Source organism: Pseudorca crassidens, chromosome 9 (assembly GCF_039906515.1).
Source record: "Pseudorca crassidens isolate mPseCra1 chromosome 9, mPseCra1.hap1, whole genome shotgun sequence".
In the NCBI taxonomy this organism is placed as follows: domain Eukaryota; kingdom Metazoa; phylum Chordata; class Mammalia; order Artiodactyla; family Delphinidae; genus Pseudorca; species Pseudorca crassidens.
This window is the reverse complement of record NC_090304.1, coordinates 28,149,565-28,173,152: the sequence shown is the minus strand read 5'-3', so window position 1 is coordinate 28,173,152 and position 23,588 is coordinate 28,149,565. Positions and strand designations below refer to the sequence as shown.

Below are 23,588 nucleotides of genomic sequence, written 5' to 3'. Positions count from 1 at the left end.
AGCCCTTGTTAAATCTAGAAAGGACCATGTGAATGTGTCTGGCCAAGAGAAGGTGGGTAGGAGTGATAGATGCCACTCCCTGTCCTGGCCCATAAAATCCCCCTCTATGTTCTCTGTTTCCCCATTTCTGGCAGAATATTGATACCACCATGGCACCCATGTGGTGAAGCCTCTCTCAGTCTCGATCTCGGAATGACTGCAGGGTCCCCCACTATCACCACCACCACCACCTTCCTTCCCTGATACTGAACTTTATATGAATGATAAGTAAAATTAGATTGGAGGAAACCATTGAGATTTCAGGTTTTATCTATCTATCATTACCTTAACCAATACATACTTTAAGCATCTGCTTCTTCATCGTAAAAATGGGAATAATAATAGTACTACTCAGAGTTGCTGTGTAATTAAATGAGTTGTGTAAAGCACTTAGGACAACACCTGGAACCTAGTAAATGCTCAAAAAATATAAGCTGCTATATTTACTAAGATAGTCCTATTTCCTTTTACTGCTTCTGAAATTGATATATACAACTCCTTCACCAGCCATGTCTAGAATAAGCTCTTCTTCAACTAATAGTGAATCACATAATCCATGGTTTCTTAGCATTGAAAAATTATGGTACTATTCTAGCTACTACTATTATTATTTAATTATCCATATTTTTACCAAGATCATCACACAAGTCATCTTTCTCTATTTTTTCTTCCACTGTATCCTTCTAGTAACAATCTGCCTTTTTATATCAATGTTAACCAATGTCATCCATCCTAAAGAGAAAATTTTGTTTGTGAATTAAACAAGTGATAAGATATACAAGCCTGCTGCTGGCAATTATCTCAGACCAGCACACAACCTTCAGTAAGTCCTTCAAGTTATTTAAAAGACAATGCCACATAAGAGATGCTGCTTGAGATACCGTTCTTCATTACTTATTAAATGACAGCATGTTCTTTAATGGAGGGCCAGCCTTACAGCGGGAGAGGGGGCGGGCAAATCGCTCAGTCCCTGCCTGCTCCTGGCCCTTCTTTGACCAACTGTGGGTGCTGAAGCCCTGCCACCTGCAGCCCCTGCCTGTCCATTTCTTTTTTTTTGCGGTACGTGGGCCTCTCACTGTTGTAGCCTCCCCCGTTGCGGAGCACAGGCTCCGGACACGCAGGCTCAACGGCCATGGCTCACGGGCCCAGCCGCTCCGCGGCACGTGGGATCTTCCCGGACCGGGGCACGAACCCATGTCCCCTGCATCGGCAGGCGGACTGTCAACCACTGCGCCACCACGGAAGCCCCTGTCCATTTCTGGACTGATAAGAACCAGACCCAGTATTATCATAGGAGAGCCTTTACTATGCATAAGGGGAACTGTAAGGCAAAAATTGATCTGTTGTCCTGAGATGGATGTGCAGGGGCTACAATTTGAATATTGGGCTCTCTTCCAGGCTGACCTCCCTCCTAGATCCCTCCATGGGTGCCCAAGTAGAACAGCTGGGTTTATGCATGCCCTCCTCCACTGCTATCCCACTTCTATTCCTGGTTTGCACCATGTTTTTCACTAAGAATGGTACACAGCTCTGAATCATAATGATCAACATCATTATCATTATGGTCATCACCATGGTAATAATAATAGCTAGCCTACTGAGCATCTTCTGTGAATCAGGAACTGATTGCTTCATCTCCTTTTTAAATATTCATGACATATCTTCAACATAGACATTATTATGCCTATTTCAGAGATGTGGCAATTGAGGCTCTAAGTAGTTAAGCTGTTTGCTAATAAGGAATAAAGCCAGAATTCAAATCCAGCTCTGATTTTAAAATGTGTGTATCTTATCTTTCAGCTGGCTACCTCTTAGCAGGCTATGTTCCTCAAACCCTACTTATTTCCTGCCTGCAAATGTAAAGGGACAGAGTTGACTCTGTCCCTTTACACAGTAGACTGGCTTGGCCTCTGCAAAACTCCAAACAGGCTGCCCTGCCTCCTTGTATTGACATTGCTCAAGGACTCCAACCTCCTTGACTGGAATCCACAGATGTTGACCAAAGCATAGGGACAACACAAACACCCTACCTCCCTTTGACATGGAGATTTGGGCAGCTGACCCTTTCTGGAGGAGAAAGGTAGAACCACTATGTTGTCTCCTAAGCCTTGGCCTCACAGGTCCCAACTCACTCCTCCTTCTGATGAAGGCTCTAACTTTCCTTACTGGGGAAGGAATAACTTTCCCCAGTATGAAGGCTCTGCCTCAGAAACACTCTCACAAATGTTGCTAAAACCTAATGAACAAAATAGATATCTGGGGCTGTTATTCTGCACTACAAAGCAATTAATCAAATCCTTCTTTAAAAAATCCTTTGGGTGTTATTTAAGTGCTCCTATTATAGATCTCTAACGCTTCAACCCAGAGGTAGTTTATGGATTTCTGAATTCTAAAGATAAAGGCCATAGTCAATTAGTGATCATTTCAAAACCAAGCTAAGTAAAGGATGTAGTAAAATAAAAATAAAATAACCAGGCTGCTCCCACTTCTCCTTTGGTTCTGATAACAGTGTACTGACAAATCCAACAGTTTCTCTAAGCAGCAACGTGGATGGACCTAGAGATTGTCACACTGAGTGAAATAAGTCAGACAGAGAAAGACAAATATCATATGATAGAGCTTATACGTGGAATCTTTAAAAATGGTACAAATGAACTTATTTACAAAACAGAAATAGGGTAGAAAACAAACTTATGGTTACCAAGGAGGGGGAGGGATAAATTGGGAGATTGGGACTGACATATACCCACTACTATATATAAAATAGATAACTAATAAGGACCTACTGTGTAGCCCAGGCAGCTCTACTCAATACTTTGTAATGGCCTATATGGAAAAGAATCTAAAAAAGAGTGGATATATGTATATGTATAACTGATTCACTTTGCTGTACACCAGAAACTAACACAACATTGTAAATCAGCTATACTCTATTAAAATTTTTTTTTCATTTAAAAAATAAAGACTATAAAGCAAATTATAAGGTATTAGGTACCAATTACATCTGTCCAACGGTATGAGGTTGTTTTAAGGACAAGTCTCTGGCTCGCCTGAGTTGTAGGGCCACGCAGAAATATATACCATGGCGATCGAGAGCAACTATAACAGTAGCAGTGTAGCATAGTGGGAAAGCACACAGACTCCAGAGCCAGGCTCATCCTGCTTCTGCCACCTGCTAGCCAAGTCACCTTGGGCAGGTTACTTACCTCATTACATTTTAGTTTTCTGGACTGTAAACAGGAGATCAGAACTGTACCTACCTCAAGGTATTAGAAGGAATAAATGAGCGTATATTGCTTATGACACAACCTAGCCCGCAGTAAGATATTATAGTGGTCTGCTTTCCCAAACTGGCCTTTAACTGTCTTCTCTCCCCATAGTCTGTTTTGAAACTCACATCATTTTTCTTATTTTTTGCCTGTTCGGCTGTCCATTTATGACCCCTAGAGTACCCATCTGGGTTCTTGGCTTCACTTCTCAGTTTACTGCCTGTCTTTTCCCTCTTTGATTGATATTTTCTGCTTGTTAACATGTTAAAGGTGACTTACATCACCTCCCTTCTTCCTCCAAGTATCAATGGTCCTAACTGTGACAGACATACCTGGGGTGTAGTCCAGACAGTAACCTTGATTTTCCCCAAGGCTTTCATATTCCTTGTCCCTTCCCAAAGATCTATTTCTTTATATTCTTGCCCTGTTTTCTGTGTTAGACCAATTTTGCTGTTTTATATCTCTTTCTTACTTGCTGTAGGTGCTCTAATCATGTTTCCCTGACATTTTGTTTCTATGCCCCTCTCTTGCCCCACTACTCCCAGAAACTTGGTCTGGTTTTTGAGTGTCTGCTACCAGAGGAGCAATGGTTACAGGAACCATTGCTCTTTTACTCCATCAGCTGCTCAATGGGCTATTGGAGGACTTCCTTCTAGAGAATTTTCTTCTACTTGTCAACACTTACAAAGTCTCCTCTATCTTCTGGCCTACATTAATCCCCATCATCGGCATCTCATACCTCTCCCTGTAACTCATGAAGTCCATCCAAATGAATGTACTCTCCCTTTTTAAATTTTTGAAGCTAATATGAGACTTCGAACTTCTCGGGCATGGAGTAAAGAAATGCACCACTACACAATATCATTTTGTCTCTACCTAACAATATAACGACTGTGCTGTCAACTTGCAAAAGAAAGTCGGCCCTCATTGTCAAGCAGAAAATTGTCTCTGGGTTTCAGATATAAAAGATGCTTTGTGTAATTAGAAGACGGGATGAGAGTGAATAGAAATTTAAAATGCATTCTCTTCTTCTACATATTTTGTTCAGAGTCTAATTAAGGGAAGGGCTTGGCACTTATCTTTGAAAGAGGGTATGGAACTAGTCAATGAATTTTTAATATTCATCCATGAAGGTTTCTGTGTCTGAGGGAACAGCCTAGTTTACATTTTGTTTGTGCACGCTGAAGACAGCCTAAAGAAGACTGGCTCACAATTATCACAATTTATACCCAGCTTACATCTTCTCTCCCCACCCTATGTTAGAATGCAAAGACCTCCCCACACCACCCTGAAAGAAGGAATCCAAAGTGTTTGAAGAGAAAATGATTGTATTTTTAATCATTTAAAAAATGTGAAGTGTCGGGTGCAACTGATTTTTTAAATATATTTTTTTCTTGTATGGCAGTTTGAGAGTGACAAGCATAGTCTTAGTCTCAGGAATTTCCACTTGGTCTTGGCCAGAGATTCCTTGGGATTAAATTAGAAGATATATGGAATCATCTGGCATAGTTTCTGGTACAGAGTAAGCATTCAATAAATATTGGATCAGAATCTGTAGTTCTCCTTGACTGACCCAGTAGTTGAGACAAAGGTTATCCTTCCCCTCCCATCCTCCTTTCTCATTCACTAAGACCTGATCAGCAGAACCCCAAGCCCATCCCATTCAATTGGAGTGAAAGTCCCCAAAACAGTCTGGAAGCAATGTTTTCACACACAGGTTCACAGTCAGGGAGAGACAGCTGAGTCAGGAACCAGAACTGAGAGCCCAAGCCAGGGGCATGCTGTCCACAGAGCAGAAACAGATACTTAAGTGGGAGTCAGAAAACCAAACAGGCAACAGGACATGACTCTACGACCTAATACTCTTTCCGATTGTGACATCCTATAATTCCTTGATCCTTATTCACAAAAGGGGATAAGACCATAAACTGTTTGTGGTGAATTTTAATTTCCCACATCCCTAAATTGGCAGATCCTTCAATCATCCACAAAGCAAAACTATACCTGCAGCTTTCTGAAATCATAACAGATTCCTCATACCTATAGTATCCTAAGACCTTCACAGTCTGTTACTCTGTACCCTTCTAGCATTTCTCAGTTGCCCAGATGCCAAGACCCAACTTGAGACAGAGAAGGGGAAACTGGAGTTGATGAATTTATAAAGCAGATACCTGGAATCCTGCCCAGACAATGTCATGGAAAATCCTCTGTCATTGATTCTCAAATTCTGTAGTTGAAAACCTAAACCTAAATGCTCTATAAATATGCTCTTCCCCTAAAGCTAATGCTCTATAAATACTATAAACACTTGTACACAGTCTGTGCTCAGTAAACACTAATGGCTGATTCCCATTTGTCCTTTTCTTCCCATTTGTTCTTTATTAAAGACCCATTTGTCTATTTAATCTTGACTTTGTATGATGAATTGCAATTGGCTACAAATATTTTCATCTCTATGTTCATGTCCCTTTGCAATATGATTCACAAAGAAATGGAATCTATCTCTCCACCCTTCAATCTAAACTTCACTGTGTAATTTGCTTTGGCCAAAGGGATGTTAGAAAATGCAACATAGGCAGAGGCAGGAAAAGTGCTTGCTTAATGTCACTTATCTTCTGCTGCCCTGAGACAACCTGTGAAGAAGCCCAAGCTAGTCTCCTGAGGAGAAGCGATCAAGTAAAGCAAGAGAGGCAGCCCAGCTGAGGCCAACTAGCCCAACCAGTCTGATGACAGCCAGTCACATTTGGGAAGGCATCCTAGACCATCAAATCTTAGCTGATCCACTAGCTGACTGCAGAACTGCTTGGCTAAGGCACAGACTCATGAGCAATAACATTTTAAGCCACCACATGTTGGAGTGGTTTGTTACACAGCAACAGATAACTAATACATCTTGTTTAACAGCCATCTCCTATAAGCGTTATAAGATTTTAACTGTTATACACAGGATGAAATATAATCCATTTACTATATTTATTTGTGTATATATTTATTTATTGCCTGGCTCCTCTCATAAAGAATTTAAAGGAGCTTAAAACTAGAATTCAAAAAATACAACAGTTATAACATAGAAAAAAAAAACTGAATTTCAGGTAAACAGTAAAAATAAGAGGAGAAATGATAAGACCAAGTAAGGAACACAAATATGTCAGTCATAAAGGGCTATGCAATAGACAGAACTGATTTTTAACATTGTCTCAAAGATCCCTAAAAGCCAAGTGACAAGCAAGTATGTACTTCTCAATATCAGGAGAAAGTAAGCACACACTTTCCTTAGAAGAAACAAAATGTTTCTTGAACTGCGCTCTGAAACACAATTTTTAATGTGGATACCTTTTACAGGAAACAGGAAGTGACACAGCAGAGAGCATTTTCCCAAGCCACTCTAACAGCCAGCTTTAGTATGTAGTATACTACAAGAACCAAAAATATAACATGAGAACACAACTTCATGAAGGCAATTCTTTAGGAGGCTACTGAAGGCCATGTTTCAAATTTTTCAAGACTTTCAAACGTTCCCTGGTATGAAGCATGAATAGCTTTGGAATTGGTAATCAAAAGAGTCTTTGATCACTCAGTAAAGACTTACATTTCTTCTTTCAGGAATAGCTCAATTTCAGTATTTTTGTCAGTGCAAAATGTGAATCTCTTGATAATGTGCCCAGTTTGAAAGTAGCAAAATTCGGATCTGAACCCAGATCTTTCCAGTTCCAAAGCCTATGCCTTTTTAAAAAACTAAATTGTGTTATGAGTGATTAAAGAATTGCTGGTTTTAAAAATACCAAACTTCTTCTTTAAGTTCATATATTTATTTTAATAGGAGATTTCAACAGCTTGAGGTCAGGGTGTGCATAAAGGTGGGAATTTCTGGTGCTTGAACCAAACTGACAAGAGTAGATGAGAGAAAGGGAAGAAAGCAGATTGAGATTTCTACTGAGTTCTCCTGTCAGCCCTGAAATCACAGCATTTGGACCTATTCAAACAGCATTCTGGGTCTGCTCGATCCAAGCACTTGTCCAGGCTTCATAATTTACCAGCTATTAATCACAGGCAGCCTTCTTTCCAATTAGCACTTTGGAATGGGCTGTTTGCTCCAAATTTGGTTAACCGACACCATACATACGTTAGGGAAGAGAATTTGATGTCTGCCTTCGTGCACATTTCATAATGGAGAAAACCAAGATATACTAATTCTATTTAGAAAGTATTCATCAGTGTTCAGCCATCCATGGAAATGTGTCCTGTTGAACGAAACATCATTGGAACCAATAATTGACCATTTCAAACATCAGCATGGAAATCTGCATATGACACAGTTACAGCCTGTGACCCTATGAACATCCATCAAGGTTGGACATTGTTGTAGATACAACAATGAGTTGTATCTACATTAACTATATCAGTCCTAATTGGATTGTTTATTTTTATAACAGATAGCTGCTGTCATCAGGGGGCAATTAGTTGACTATAACATTGTCCTTCCTGAGATGGAATAACAATAAAAATATCATGGCTATTATTAACTATGGGCATATTACATGCAAAACACAGTATTAAATATTTTATATGTTCATTCATTAATCAAATATATATGGAGTGTCTAGAATTTTTTTTTTTTTTTTGGCAGTACGCGGGCCTGTCACTGTTGCGGCCTCTCCCGCTGCGGAGCGCAGGCTCAGCGGCCATGGTTTACGGGCCCAGCCGCTCCGCGGCATGTGGGATCTTCCCGGACCAGGGCACGAACCCGTGTCCCCTGCATTGGCAGGCGGACTCTCAACCACTGCGCCACCAGGGAAGCCCGTGTCTAGCATTTTTATATGCTCCAAAATAAGGTCATAACAAGACACAGTCCTTATCCTTAAGGAGTGGAATTTACAGCTAGAAAGAGAAACAATAAATAAATGATTCTCAGCTCGTTTAATGTTCAAAACAGTGAAAAATGTTCATTATCCCAATGTTTACAGAAGAAGAAAGCAATGCAAAAAAGTTAAATAACTTTTCCAAAGTCACAGTTAGTAAATAGTCATGATTTGAACCTAGAATCTTCTGACTCAAATGATTTTGCCCTTACTACATCATTTAATTGCTAAATTTGTAAATTTGTGTCATTGACTTTATGCCTCACTACCCTGATTCTGTTACATATTTTCCAAACCCTTTTCCTCTGTGTCCTTTAAACATTCATTCAACCAGCCAGCATCAAATATGTGTTGGGTATTATTCTGGGCACTGGGGACAACACATCCATTAAGAGTGTACTTTATGGTAGACATTGAGCTACGATTTCTCCTACTTCCTCTGTTCATCTGACTCCATCCCCAGAACATCTTTTGTTCCTCTTCTTACATTAAATGGAAAAAATCTTTCTACGTCTAAGTAATATCCATTTTAGCTTGTATCGACACAACACAATTTAACAGATGCTTATGAATGAATGTTAATGCCATTTAACAGATGCTTTCGAGAAAAAGTGCTCCCAGTTTGACTTTCAACAATTAGGCAATATTTCTTTCCATGAGAATCTCTTTTAATCCATACCTGTTTTGAATTCTGAGTGACTTCAAGTGCCACGGAGAGAACAAATACTCTTGGACTCTTGGAGATCATCTATTTTATCAGTTCCTGCCTTTCTAGTGTTGATTCATAGAAGTGGTAACTTGTTAAGAGAGCTCTCAGAGAATTAAAGAGTTAGAATTAAATAGAATTAATAGACTTAAATAGAATTAAAGGTTTCTTAGAAATCATCAATCACAGGGGTGTCAAAGCTTGGCTATGCATTAGAATCACCTATGGTTATTAAAAAACAGACACTTGGGTATAGATCAATAGAACAGAATAGAAAGCCAAGAAGTAGACCGACACGTGTATGGTCAATTGATTTCCTAAGTAACTGAACAGATGGTGCTGAAACAACTGTATATCTACTTGAAACAGAAAATAACCTCCAACTTTACCTCACACCATATACTAAAATTAACTGTAAATAGATTATGAACCTGAACTGCAGAAGCTAAACTATGAAACTTTTAGAAAGCAACAGAAGAGAAAATCTTTGCAAATTTGGGGTAGGAAAAGAGTTCACAGATAGGGCACAACAAACACAAACCATAAAGAAAAGAAGTGATAAATTGGACTTCATTAAAATAAAAAACATTTACTCTTTGAAAGATACTATATTAGTTCGTTAGGACTGTCATGACAAAATACCATAGACTAGGTGGCTGAAACAACAGAAATTTATTTTTTCTGGAAGTTAGAAGACCAAGTTCAGGGTGTTGGCATTTTTGGTTTCTCCTGAGAACTCTGTCCTTGACCGGCAGATGGCCACCTTCTTGCTGTGTCCTCACATGGTCTTTCTTTCATGTTCACATACCCCCGGTGTCTCTTTGCATGTCCAAATTTCCTCTTTTTATAAAGACACCAGTCAGATTCTATTAGGAACCACTATAAAGCCTTCATTTTAACTTAATCTCCTCTTTAAAGATCCTGTTTCTAAATAGTGTCACACTCTGAGGTACTGAGGGTTAGCTTCAAGATATAAATATTTGGAGGAAGTGATTCAACCCATAACAGAATCTGTTAAGAAAATTTAAAAGGCAAGACACTGACTGGGATAAATATTAACAATACCTACACCTGACAAAGGATTTGTATCCAGAATATATAAAGAACTTTTAAAACTTAACAGGAAGACAACTCAATAAAAAATGGGCAAAAGATTAAACAGACACATCGGATAAGACGATATACAAATGGCCAATAAGCACATAAAAAGATGTTCAAACCAACATCGTTAGTCATAAGGAAAACAAATTAAAACCACAGTAAGACTCTACCACACACTTACTTGAATAGATAACATTAGAAAGACTGACAAGGCGAAGTAACGTCAAGAACGCGGAGCAACTGGAACTGTCACACATCGTTGGCAGGAATTGGAAACTGGTATAACTACTTTGGAAAACAACATGATGGTTTTAAAAGTTAAATAGATATTACCATATAATGCGACAATTCCACTCCTAAATATTTAACCAAGTGAAATGAAAATGTCCACACAAAGATTTGCATATAAATGTTCATGGAAGTTTTATTCGTAATAGGCAAAAATTCAAAAAAACCCATATACCCATCAAAGAGTGAATGTGTAAGGAAATTGTGGAATACCCATACAACAGAATGTTGCACAGCAATAAAGAGAATAAACTACTGATACACCTGGAAATATGGACGAACCCCAAAAACATTATGCTAAAGGAAAGAAGCTAGACTCATAACAGTTCATACTATAGATGCTATATAACAAATTCTAGAGCAAGCAACATTCATTTATAGTGACAAAAAGCAGATCAGTGGAGCTCTGGAACTGGGAGGGGGAAAATTGACCACAGAGATTGCAAGGTAAATTTTTAGAGTTGTGTAAACGTTTTGTCTTGATTGTGATGGATATAGGCATGTCAAAACTCATCAAACTGCATGTTAAATGGGTGCCTTTATTGTATGTCAATTAAAACTCACAGATGCCTGAACCCAATTCAGTTGTATTAAATCAAAAATTCTGGGAAAAGGGCCAAGGAATGAGTTTTGTTTTTTTTTTTAATCCCATCCACAGGTAGGTCTGATTTAGCCAAATGTGAGTGTGACGATGATTCAGCCCAATGTGGGCCACTGAAGAGTAATATGGCTCCACTGGATACAAGAGGATGGAATCAACAGGCAGGGGCCTTTTTAGCCTTTAGAGAAGAAAATGAAATTATTTCATCTTTGGACTTTTAAATACTATTGGAATGATATTTTTTTCCTTTCTAAACAGGGAAAATCATGTTATAAGAGCATCTTTTTTGTTATTTGTTTGCATCCCTCCCCCATGCTCTGGTATTTTAAAAGTACAAAAAAACCATTTTTTTTTTTTGTACAAAAACACTTAAAAGATTAAGGGCGATCTACTGCATTGCCCTCAGATGGTCATGAGCTTCTGCTTGATGTCCATCCTATCTCCACTGCCCTTCCACTCTCTGTCTGCACCTCGCTCTCTTGTATGGTAGCCAATTCAATTTTAGAATAGCTCTTGTTCTCACCATGGCATGCACCTAACCCTTGGTCATTGGACTGTTAAAGTGGCAGGTCCCTATGGTCTTATGCTTTTCTCTGTTGCCCTTCCCCTGGCAATTCAGGGCTACTCTAGGGGTGTCTAAGAAACAAGGGGTCTAACCAAAGTGAACACATGACATTTACATGTTTAAATTAATATGTTCAATTAGCATGTACTGTTGGCTCACGATTTCCTTGGTACTGGGCTGGATGCAAGGGATAGAATAAAGAATAATATTTATAATCATGGCCCCAAATCAGGCCCTAGCTGAACACTAAACACCTCTATGTGAATGTGTGGTGTTAGAAGGAAACAAGTAGACAAAGGTGTGTAGTAGAGTTCCTTTTCTGTTCATGCCCAAAATTAGGGATCTGAACTCTTTGCATTGATGGCTCAAAATCTCTGTCAGTTCTTTGTGGTCCATACCAAAGGCAACACCAAATCATTCTGGAATGCAATCACTTATATAGCATCATTAGTACTCGTGCCTATTTTCACCCCCATCTGCTCCTCTCCCCTAGTTGTCCTCCATGGTCCTTGTGGACCCTGCCCCATAGTCGAGTACTGCTTAAACCTGCTTTTCCCCTTGTATCACAGTCTACATCAGAGTCTCATGCCCTGCTGGCTGGTAAAGCAAGGCCATTCTAACAACTTTAACGTGAAAGAGTGAAAAGTGCTTTCATAGAGGCAGGAAAATGTGTTCCAGGGGCACAGAGCCAGATTATTCAAGTTTACAAAGTATTTTTCACATATATTATCTCATTTAAGCTGACCTGTGACTGAAAGTAATAGTAGTCACCATTTATTAAGTCCCTACCATGTCTAGATACTGTGCTAAGTGCACTGTACTTTTAAAATCTTATTTGAGTCTTACAATAATTGCATCATGTACATGCCATGTTATTCTTGTTCTACAGATATGGAAACTGATGCTGAAAGAAATTAAGTAACTTTCCAAAGGTCACACAACTAGTAAGTGACAAAATTGGAATTTTAACCCAGTTATGTGTGAGTTCAAAACTTGTACTCTCAACTACTACTGTCATTAATGACCTTAGTTTCATAATGCCCTGTTCTCAAAAATAATAGGTTTTTACTTTCCTTTCTTTGTTGATCCTTAAATGCTTTAGACAACCTCAGAAAGAATTACTTAGTAGAGAACTCAGCTTAATTAAAACGATGTAGGCTCAGATTCCCCTAAAAATTCATCAATGTAAAGGTACCTTGTATTGTCAGGTAACTATCTTCATTACAATACTTGCTAAGCGGGACCCTCTCCCATCCCTCAGACAGGCCTCTTCTACTTCTATATTCCAAATATCCAGCCTTGCATTGCAGGCCATCAGCATTTTCCCTCCCTTTTGAGGATGAAGGATAATAAAGAGTTAATCAAGAACTTTTTAAAATGAGAAGTTGAACTTCCACTAGCTACTTGGTCAAGCATATTCTCCACAACCATAGTGGTACCTGGCAGCACTACAAGATCTGTGATTCATGAGAGGGACTTGTTTCCAGGTTCTATGTTCTAAGAAGACAGATCCCCAACAGCTACACTTCTAGTCCTGACTTCCACCCACTGACTTTTTGATTTGGAACTGCATCTGTGTGGTTTAGCTCTTTCTAGGATCTTCTTGGCATTTGTCTGTCTGGAAAACCATGCCTTCTGATCTGCACTCTGGGCCAGGAAGGTTTATTGGGGCGAGACCTGCCCCTATAAATTAGGCCTGTAGTTTTCCAGCTCTGTCCAGGACTGAGTAGATACGGTGACTTTTTAGGTGCAATATTAGTAAGTCCATTTTTGCCATATACATAAGCCACATCCAGGATATGTGTACCTCATGTAACTTGAAAAAGACAATTTATCCTCTATGAAGGTCAGCTACTACTTTAACTGGTAAATCTTGAAATCAAGGTGCTATGACACAAAAGCAGTTAATTTCTTACTCATGTAAATTCCAGTCTGTGCTTGAGATGGCTTTCCTTAATTCAGTAATTCAGGACTCTGGGCTAGAGGAGGCTCTACTATCTTCAGTGCTTGGCTTCCAAGATCTCCCTGATCATTAGTAGGTAATTGGTAGATGGGGGAAGGAAAAGGATAGCAGAGCACAGGGAAGGCTTTTCTGGAACGGGTCTGAAAATTGATGTGCCTTGCTTCTTCTTATATTCCACTCGTCAGAAGTCAGTCATATAATCTCATCTAACTGCAAGGAAGGATGAAAATAATCTAGATGTGTGCCCAGAATGGAAGGGAAATAGGTTTGATCAATAATCAACAGCTAGCCTTTCTCTACCATATACCCAGAATATATAAAGAATTCCTACAAATGAATAAGAAAAATCTAAAAACAACCTAATAAAAAGTGGGCAAAAGACAAGAATAGGCCTTTCCCATGAAACACAAATAGCCAACAAATGTATCCAGAGATCTTACCTTCATCAGTAATCAGAGAAATGAAAAATAAAACCACAGTAAGATATTGTTTTACACCCAATAGACTGGCAAGACATAAAAACTCTGATAATGCCAAGTGTTGGTCCAGATGCTTGGCACAACAGACACTATCAGTGCCTGTACATCTCCTTTGGCTACCCCAGAATCTAGTTATGGTAGGATGAAAGCAATCAGATAAGTGTTGCCGTGAGGTCAAGTATGTCAGTGGCATAATTTGGTGTTTAGGACTACAGATTCTGGGCCCGATAGATTCACGTTTGAATCCAGCTCAGCTCTTTGATACGTTTGTCTCCTTGAATGAATTCTTAGCCTCTCTGAGCTTCACTTTCCTGAATCTGTAAAATACATTAACAATAGGACAAATGAGGACTAAAGTGCTCATGAGCACAAGTGCTTAGCACAGGTCTATATATTCTACACATGCAATAAATGCTGACTATTAGGAAGCAGGCTGAGACAGTGACGAGGGAGCATTGTCAGAGGGATGAAAGAAAGGCCTCAACGATCTATACCCAAAGAAATAATGGCTGCTCAAGGCCATAAGTAAGTAAAACTGGGAGTGAGGCCTCAACTTCCTGATAATTGGACTTTGGAGTTAGTGAAATTATTTATTTATTTATTTATTTATTTTTAATTCTTGGCTACGCGCAGGCTTTCTCTAGTTGCGGCGAACAGGGGCTGCTCTTCATTGCGGTGCCTGGGCTTCTCACTGCAGTGGCTTCTCTTGTTGCAGAGCACGGGCTCTAGGCGTGTGGGCTTCTGTAGTTGTGGCACGTGGGCTCAGTAGTTGTGGCTCACAGGCTCTAGAGCACAGGCTCAGTAGCTGTCGCGCAGGGGCTTAGTTGCTCCACGGCATGCGGGATGTTCCCAGACCAGAGCTCAAACCCGTGTCCCCTGCATTGGCAGGCGGATTCTTAACCACTGCGCCACCAGGGAAGTCCCTAGTGAAATTATTGATTTGGAGGCGGGAGGGAATAATTCTCAAGATGTGAAGGTTTAATAACTTACGGTACCTATAACATCATAAGCAACTACTGATGACCATTAAAAACATTACTTTCTAAAATATGTTGCCCTTTGGATGTTAATAATACTGCCTTCTGTGGGTTTTTTTTTAAATTTTCATTGCTTTTACCTTTCCACTGTCCAGTTATTTTTTTTTCATTTTCATTTTGAGTGATTTTTTTTTAAGTCTTTATAATCATTTAATCCATTTTACCACCTGCATCAAACATTTACCGTCTGTCCGGGTCACAGCCCAGCAGCCAATCTAAATTACGTCCTTTCCCTAATCAGCCAAGCCAACCAATCATCTCAACTGCTCCATGCAAAATCAGATTCCATATACCACGTGTTTCCTTCCTCTGCCTTCTTTGGCTTAGTCAATAATGTGTATTACAAAATAGATGTGAAAATACTTGACTTAAACCCTCTCAAGGGTGAATGTTGAGAATTGCATGTAGAGTAACATATCAAGCCTTGTATACTTCATGGATTCAAACTGCAGTCTCACAGAATAAAACTTCATGTATCTTAGAGTCATTATTGAATTACTATCCAGCCCTGTTTTCTTCATGCTAAGAAAGCCTGTTTTTCATCTCTCTCTCTCTGTCTGATATCCACCTTCCAAAACTTTTTCAAGTTCCCAGCATCCCACAGCCATGTCCCCCTTTCTAAACCTGTAGCAAGTGTTCTTGGAGGCTCTTATTTGGTATGTTTAGTCACCTGGCTTCATCACTGTTAACAGTCTTGCTGGAATTGCGTCAGTTAATAACTACTCAGGGTTTTTAACTTATTCTCACCAGCCACGGTCTTCTCATTCTGTAAGATTGTATTCAATACACCAAATGCCAGAACCAAACTGGAAAAGAAAATCAATTAGATTTTGATTCCATCCCACACAGCTGCCCATAACTTTTATCCTTTGTCTTTTGAAGTCTATTTTCCAAAGTTCTGGCTATCTTTTCCTGCTCCTACCTCCTTCAGATACCCACTTCCATCCTGGTTCAGGAAGCTTCAAACTTTGCATAACCCTTCCTTTCTTTCCACAATTATATCTTGAGGGCCAACCCAAAGGTAAATATGTCACAGCTCCTGCCCTTAGAGAGTTTACCCTCCAGTAATGTAGATAAGAAAACACACAATTCTGATACCGTGCCACAGCACTATATCAGAGTGCTGTGAAATAAAAGGGGGGTGGGGGCAGGGAGGACTTCTCAGTGGTAATGATGCCCAAAGTGCTTCTCGGAATGACAAGTGAGCCTACAAGGAGGAGGCAAGTCATTGAGAAAAGCCATGACGGCCCTTCCCTCCCCCATGAAGTATCCTGGTATCTACTCTCTGGGTGTTACCCTAGTTCAGTGCACACTCACCCTCAGAGTTTTGTCAGCTAGAACCTCAGTTTCTAGGGTGTTGACAAGCTACTAAAAACAGTGAGACACATGTTAGAGATATACTTTTAGGTTTTACAAAATATTCCAGATGAATTTCTGGTAATCCTGATAATGATTGCCAATCAGTCCACGAATCACAACTATTACTCATTTCCTTTTGCCAATGAGGATAGTTCTGGGCCAGGATTGGATCAATCTCCTCAATCCATTTTTATAAAGAAGGAGTCGAGGGACTGCTGAGGTTCATTAAATCCCAGGAGCATTACGTGAACTGTTCAGGCTCGAGAATGTCTAAGAAATAGCCCTCTCTGAGTTTGGACAGAATTGAAAGTTAGAAACAGTTCAACAGATGGTGACCAAAATATTAGCTTTGTTACTATTTAAAGTTGGTTAGGAACATGTGGCTTAGGTGTGTGGCAAAAAATGGTCTTATTAATACTGCACCCAAGAAGTCATCTCTCACAATTAGTCATGGGAAGAGCTGGGAACTACAGGCCTAGTTCACAGGGCAGGGCCTACCCCAGTAAACCTAGACATGGCCCACGGAGAAGATTGAACGCATGCTCTTTCCAGGCAGACAAATGCCAAGAAGATCCTAGAAAGGTCTAAGCCACATACATGCAATTTCAAATGAAAAAGTCACTCCTCCCAGGGAAGAGTGGTCAGTGGGTAGCGAGAAGTCAGGACTAAGAGTCTAACTCATAAAGTTTAGTTTGTTTCCACATATATATTTCCCTGTGACAAATGTAAAACTCTTAGATAAAGGGACTGTGTCTTAATCGCCTTTTTTATGTCCAGGGCTCAGCTCTATTGCCTGATACACAGAGAACACAAAATACTTGACTGCTGAATTAATTAATATTATGTCCTACCTTTTCCAATTCCAGAAATGGTAATATTTTTCTCTTTCCCCGATTACTTTGCTTTGCCTCTGATATTTCATCTTACTCTTTTTTTTCTTCTCTTTCTACCCAGGATTCTGAATCCATAATTTCTAGACCATTTCCTCTTTCACTCATATAATTTATAAACATATTATTAAGTACTTTAGTATTAAAACAACATGAGCCTTAGAAAGTAGTGTTAATGGAATTCTAATAGGAAAAAATGAAATCAATTATTGAGACGATGCACTTTGTGTCTTTTTGCTTATCTCTAACAAGAAAAGGGAGGGAGGGAAGAAAAGAAAAAGAGAGACTAAGAGAGTTATCAAGGTTGGCTCTCTGAAGTTTGTGTGAGGAGATATGTCTCTTGGAGAGATCAGAATACCTACTGCCCTAATTAGAGAAGCAGTATAGCATAGCGGTTACATGCAGAACTCTAGATCCACACTACCTGGGTTTAAATTTTGAGTGTGCCAGTCACTGATTGTGATCTCAGGCAATTTTCTTAACTTTTCTGTGCCTCAGTTTCCTCACCTTCAAAATAGAGGTAATAAACAAACCTCACAGGTTGTGGTGAAGAGTTAATGTATATAAAACCTTAGATCAGTGCCTGATACATAATAAGCACTATATGGCTGGGGGGATTCCCAGTACGTTTAGTGAACAAACGAAATGAAGAATCTGGATGTGGAACTAGATGTAGCATGCACTAGAGGTCACTTCAAAGAGAGACAAGATGCTCTAAGATGGCAAAGCTATGCTTCCACTACCGCTACCTGTGCCCATGGCAGACATTTCATACCAATTATGGAATTCATTCTCTCTGAGCCTCGATGTAGCTTCAGAATTTTTCTCCCAATATCATACCAGGTAGCCACTTCCAGTCAATCAGAGTCAAAAAATAAAATGAAACCTACCTGCTACCCCAGTTGGAGCCCCAGTATAGGGTAAGTGGCCTTGATCTGACTCTGGGTTTCTTGGAGGCCAGAAGTAGACCAAATGAGCCACCTGATGGAGGGGACCTTCTAAAGTTCCTTACTGATAAGAAGTGAAATCATATTTTAAAGCAAATAACAACAGAAACTTCCATTAGGACAACATGACTGTTTTCCAAAAGCTTCTACTTAATTCCTACCCCTGGGGTAAATTTTGCATACAGAGGAGAGGAAACCTGACCCTAGAATCTGATGGGGGAATGAGTGGTATTTTTTCCTTAAGCGTTGCGATGGGCTGACTATGCATATCTGTCTTATTTTTCTTTTGGCTTTACTTCTCCTTCTCCCTGATGACTTGATTTTTGAATCCATGCCCATCAGACACCCCCGTGGGATCCCCAGAGGAGTTGGGGATGAGGACTCTGCCTTCAGAGGCTCCAATTCGAGTAGTTTCCAATCTCCAGTTCACCGCGCTGCTCAACATTTGCAAGAGGCCACCTCTAGAGGGAGCTAGTTTCACTGTCTTAGTTCATAATGTAATGGGCAAGGAACTGTCAAATACGTAATTTTTTCAGTGTCTCCAGGATTTGATCAATTAGGGCATTGCCCCTTGTTCCCACACTTGCAGGGAACTCTATAATGATTCCAGAGGGAAGTCATATGGGGCGACAACCAATCCCTGAAGGTGAGGAGAAGGCTACCTGCATAAAATAGAGGCTTTTGAGTTTCCTCAGCTTCTAAATGCCTGAGTACGGGAAAAAGTAATGGCTTGATTTGCTTTTCCAAATCCATTTTAAATACTGTTTTCCTCTTCAAATTTCCCTGATCCTTACTTAGATGTATCTAATTCCACCTCAATAAAACAGTAGTTACAGTGGTAGAAAAAGAAGGCTGTAAGTGCAAAGAGGAGATGCACAATCTGACTTGACCTTCATACTTTACCGTATTTATAGGACATTTTGAACTTAATATTTAAGTTTACTCTGAGACACAGACATTTGGGTCCCTGGGTTCTAACCAACTCGAGGCTAAGAAACAGCCGTGGAGGATCTGCATCTCTTAGGTATTTTAAGACTTGGCCGATTCTCCACAACATCTCAAAGCTTCCACATAATACTCAGCTAAACAGAACAGTAAATAATGAGTACCGATTTTATCAGACAGAAGAAGTATAGCTTCAGGCTGACAGCTGACATACCACCCCCCATTCTCTACAGGTAAATGGGACTCGTGAATTATAGCCTGGGAAGGAGAGAAGAAAGGAGATGATGCTGCCAGCCTGCTGCAGACCTGAGCTCCTAGAGGCATCTGGTTGACGCTGTACAGCGATGCTGGGCAGAGTGGCTGGGAATGGCAGAGAGGCTGCCGGAGAAAAGCCTCCCAGTGAAAGAAACTGAGTTCTGTTTCACAATTTCCAAGGCAGGATAAATGCCAGGTCTCAGCCTGAACAGAAGTAACCTTCTTTAGCTATCCCCAAACACCTCCAACCCCAACTGCAAGGGGCTTATCAGGCTAAGGACTGGGGGATCAGCCTACGAAAACAAGGTGTCTCCTGTGCTCTAATTAGTGAACTGAACAAGCTTAAAGGATGACTGGGATCAGGTAATAAAAAAAGGGGGCTAACGGACTGTATTTCACCTGTAGTCACCCTGAGGCCAGAGAACATATTAGGAAAAAAAGAAATTAGAACTAAAATAGATCCAAAATGGTATGTCTTAGAGCAATATTATCCTCGTGAAAATTGCAGTGACCTCTAAAGAGGAAGTGAAAACTGCAGAAGGTGAGAAAATGCTTAGCTGAGACCCTTATGGAGTCACATCTGGATCACAACAATGGCCTCCCAGCCCAGGACCCTTGCCTCTAGTCACCCCTTCCCCAGTTTTTCCTGCAAAACGGTGGGACATTCATCTTCCCCAAACTTTCCTTCCATCATATTAGCATTCCCTGCTCGGGAAAGTTAAATGCATCCTTGCTGTAACTCTTAGAAACTCAGCGTCATATATCTAACTGTCCTCACTCCTTAGCACAGAACTTGGCTCAAGTTGGCATATTTACTTACTTTGGGACCACCAAGTCCTGAGGCTTAGCAAGCAGACAGGACCTGTGCTGCAGTGCCCAACAGACTTGTTTTCGATGCCAGCTCTGCACTTGGTCAGTGGCAGATCTTATTCATGTCATTTGATTTTCTCAGTCCCAACAATGAAACAAGGATAATACCAAACCTCACAGTAGTTGTCATGACAAAATGGCAAAATGTGTCTAAAGTGCCCAGTATTACAGAGCCTGTAACATGATGAAAATTCATTGATAATATTTTTTGCTTATTAATCATTTTGTTTTCCAAATTGTCTATGACATGCTATTTGTGCTTTAATATTTATAAATGTAAAATAGAAAGGAAGCCTAGACTATCATCTTATCAAGATGAGGGAACAACAAAATGTGTCTCAGGAAAACCAGTCCAATTCTGATGAGGGAGGACAGGGCCTGGAGAAGTTCTGAGAGTAGGTAGCAGCTATATGTGCTGGTTGGTCTCCTTTTGTTTGCAAAGCATTACAATTTGTCCTAACTGCCATCTGCATTTTCTGTGACATCTAAGCTGTTCTGTGACTTCAAATGACAACAGTAATGGCAGCTCTGTAGAAGGGCTCAAATAGAAGACACAAGCCTCAACAGACAGAAAAGCCCATCCCATAGAAAGTTCTGGCATTTAAATATCACTATGTTGGATCCATAATCGTTGCCTATACAGTGCATGTTTTCTCCAATCTGTCCTGTACTGTGACAAGGCTAACAGCATACAGCTGGTTTTATACCTTCTAAGTTCTTCATCAGAAGACATATTTTGCATGACTATGACTTTGATCCATTTTGTGAAGACACCAGGTGAGTTGTGCACGAGGCTGTGTGGGAGCATCTCCCAAGGGTGCTGTTCTGTGTGTCTGTGTTCTTTTCCCCAAGGAGCTGAACTCCCATTTGTCTGTTCCAGTTTATTCAAGGAACTAAGGTAAGTTTCATCCTCAGAGAAGTAATTTAAAAAGGAAATGAAGTTGAAAAGGAGATTAGATGGTGATCGTCATCTTGCTGTCCAAATTCAAATATCCATTAATCTTCAGGGCATAAAAGGCATGGAAAAGCTCTTCAGGGCATTATAAACACAGAAATGATAACATATAAAAAGTAGAGGAGAGCGAGACCAAATTTAGGATCAGAACAAGAGACTATATTAAGAAAACAGAAGATAACTGATAAGTAGAAATGATAGCTTTGTTCCATTGAAAAATACCAGTATATTCTAGAAGCAACAGGAGAACAAAAAATAAAGAAGTTTTCATTAATCCACTTTTTCAGAAGCCAAGCACCATACTCCAAAAAGAAGAGCTATACTCTTAGCTTCGTATATGACACAGAAAAATGAATGCCTGCCCGAAAGGAATCAAGGATACAATAATTCACTAAAATCAAGAATACAATATTTTAGGAGGGCAGAGAGGGAACTTTCACCATAAGGAAACCAAACGTCTGCTTCACCCAGATGAAGAGACCTGGTGTCCAACAGGCGAGGGGAAATGAAAAACAACCTTATTCAACGTCATATTCACCTTTTTTGCACCCTACAAATTGACTCAATCAGGAGAAAGGACTACATGTATTTTTGAGTCCAGGTCTCACTGCATCATAAACATAGGGTTGTTTCAAACCAACGCTGTGTGGAGCTATTGCCTTAACAGAGTCTGACGGCCAAGGCTAGAAACCCTGGTATGACTCTGACTAGGGATAAAAATATTAAATTTCAGAGCATGTCATCAACAGAGGACTAAACGAAGCTTTGGAGACGGCTTAAAATTTCAAAAAGAAAGAGCTTCAGCAATTTGAATTATTAGTTTATTGGTGCCTACTAAGAGAAGAGGCATTTAGTAAGTTCCCAAATAAACTCTATAGACCCAAATTAAATAGGCTGTTAGAACCCTGGGAAAGATTCATAATATTCCACCCTCTTACCGTATTTCTGCCAACACCTCTTATTTATCTCTTGCAGCTGCTTCTTCAAGGTCTCTACTCTTATTCTCCCATACTAAGCACTCCTGACCCTCTCCACATTATCTCATATAAAACATGCATCCACTCCTTTAAATACTTGTTTTATTTTAAGGCTAGCGCATTTTGTGTCCTCTCCAAGAAATATTTGCTTTTTTCAAGTCACAAAGACATGCTCCAATGTTTTCTTCTAGAAGCTTTATAATTTTAGCTTTTATAACTCATGATCCATTGAATTAATTTGTATGTATAACGAGAGGAGGTGGTAGACGTTACTTTTTTCCATGTGTTTAGCCCAGTTGTTCAAGTACCATTTGTTGAAAAGATTTTCCTCTCCCCATTGAACTGCCTTGGTACCTTTCTTGAAAATCAGTTGACCTTATATGTGTGTGGGTTTATTTCTGGATTGTACTTTGTTCTGATGATGTATTTGTCTAATTTTATGTCAGCACCACACTGCCTTGATTACTGTAAAATGTATAGTAATCCACTTCTAGATTTCACAGATAGCCTGATGCAGAAGCCTAAGACCTAAGTTCTAGGGCTGACTTTGGCATTAACTAGCTGTGCAATTTTGAACAAGTCATCCAATTTCTCCATGCCTTAATTTATTCATCTGCATAGTAGGAGGGAGTAGATAAGTGTTGCAAATTAAAATAACTTGGCAAATAATTTCGATCAATTAATCTGGAAGTTACAACACAATAGAGAGTGGTGGTGAGTGTGTCAAAGTTCATGTCCAGTCTAAAGATGAAAGTTACCACTCAATTCTAGCTTGCAGGAATGTAAGCTTGCTGCTGCCAGAGCTTCTGATTTTTCCAGAGAAAACCTGAATTCTTATGTGAAATCTTCTGACTTCTACAGCATTAAGCAGGCCAAAGAAAATACAGATGCTCAGCTCGAACTCGAGCTGCCAGTTCGAGACCCATGAACTAGCAAACCTCTCAGAATGCTTATACTTCTTTTACAGAGTTACTTGTAAAGAATAAACACAGTAACATACAAAAATGCCTAGCACTGTGCCTGGTACATAATAAATATTAAGTAAAAATTCTGTCTTTTCTTCCAGATTAAACATTCCATAACTTGCATCCCAAATCTCTACCACAAGGCCCACTCTTTTTATAAGCTAAGAACCATCTCCTCCCTCAAGCCCAACTATTAGCTCACTCACCACTGAATTCACAATCTATCCTGTGTTGGAAACTTCTGGTTGTCCCTCCAGAACCTTCCTCTATCTTTCTCCAGTTCAGTTTGTGCCCAGGAAGGTTTACTTATGTGAACTTCATGAACAGGGTTTTTTGTTCTTGGCCAATAGAAACATCAACAAAAGATTCAAGGGTGGGAGAAGAGTGAAGTTGCAGTATGTATTCCCCCAGTGCCCTACCTGCTGAGTTACCAGGGTTGACTGTGGCCTAAAGCCATAGCTTTCTTCAGGCTGCTTTCTCCATAGAGACAACCACCCTCTTTGGGTTCCATTAACTAT

General features: G+C 39.8%; 1 protein-coding gene across 6 annotated transcripts in view; it reads right to left on the bottom strand.

The window, feature by feature from the left end:
• KCNA4 (potassium voltage-gated channel subfamily A member 4) overlaps positions 1-23,588 on the bottom strand; it is an 865,487-nt gene that overhangs the window by 673,988 nt on the left and 167,911 nt on the right. The window lies entirely within an intron of this gene.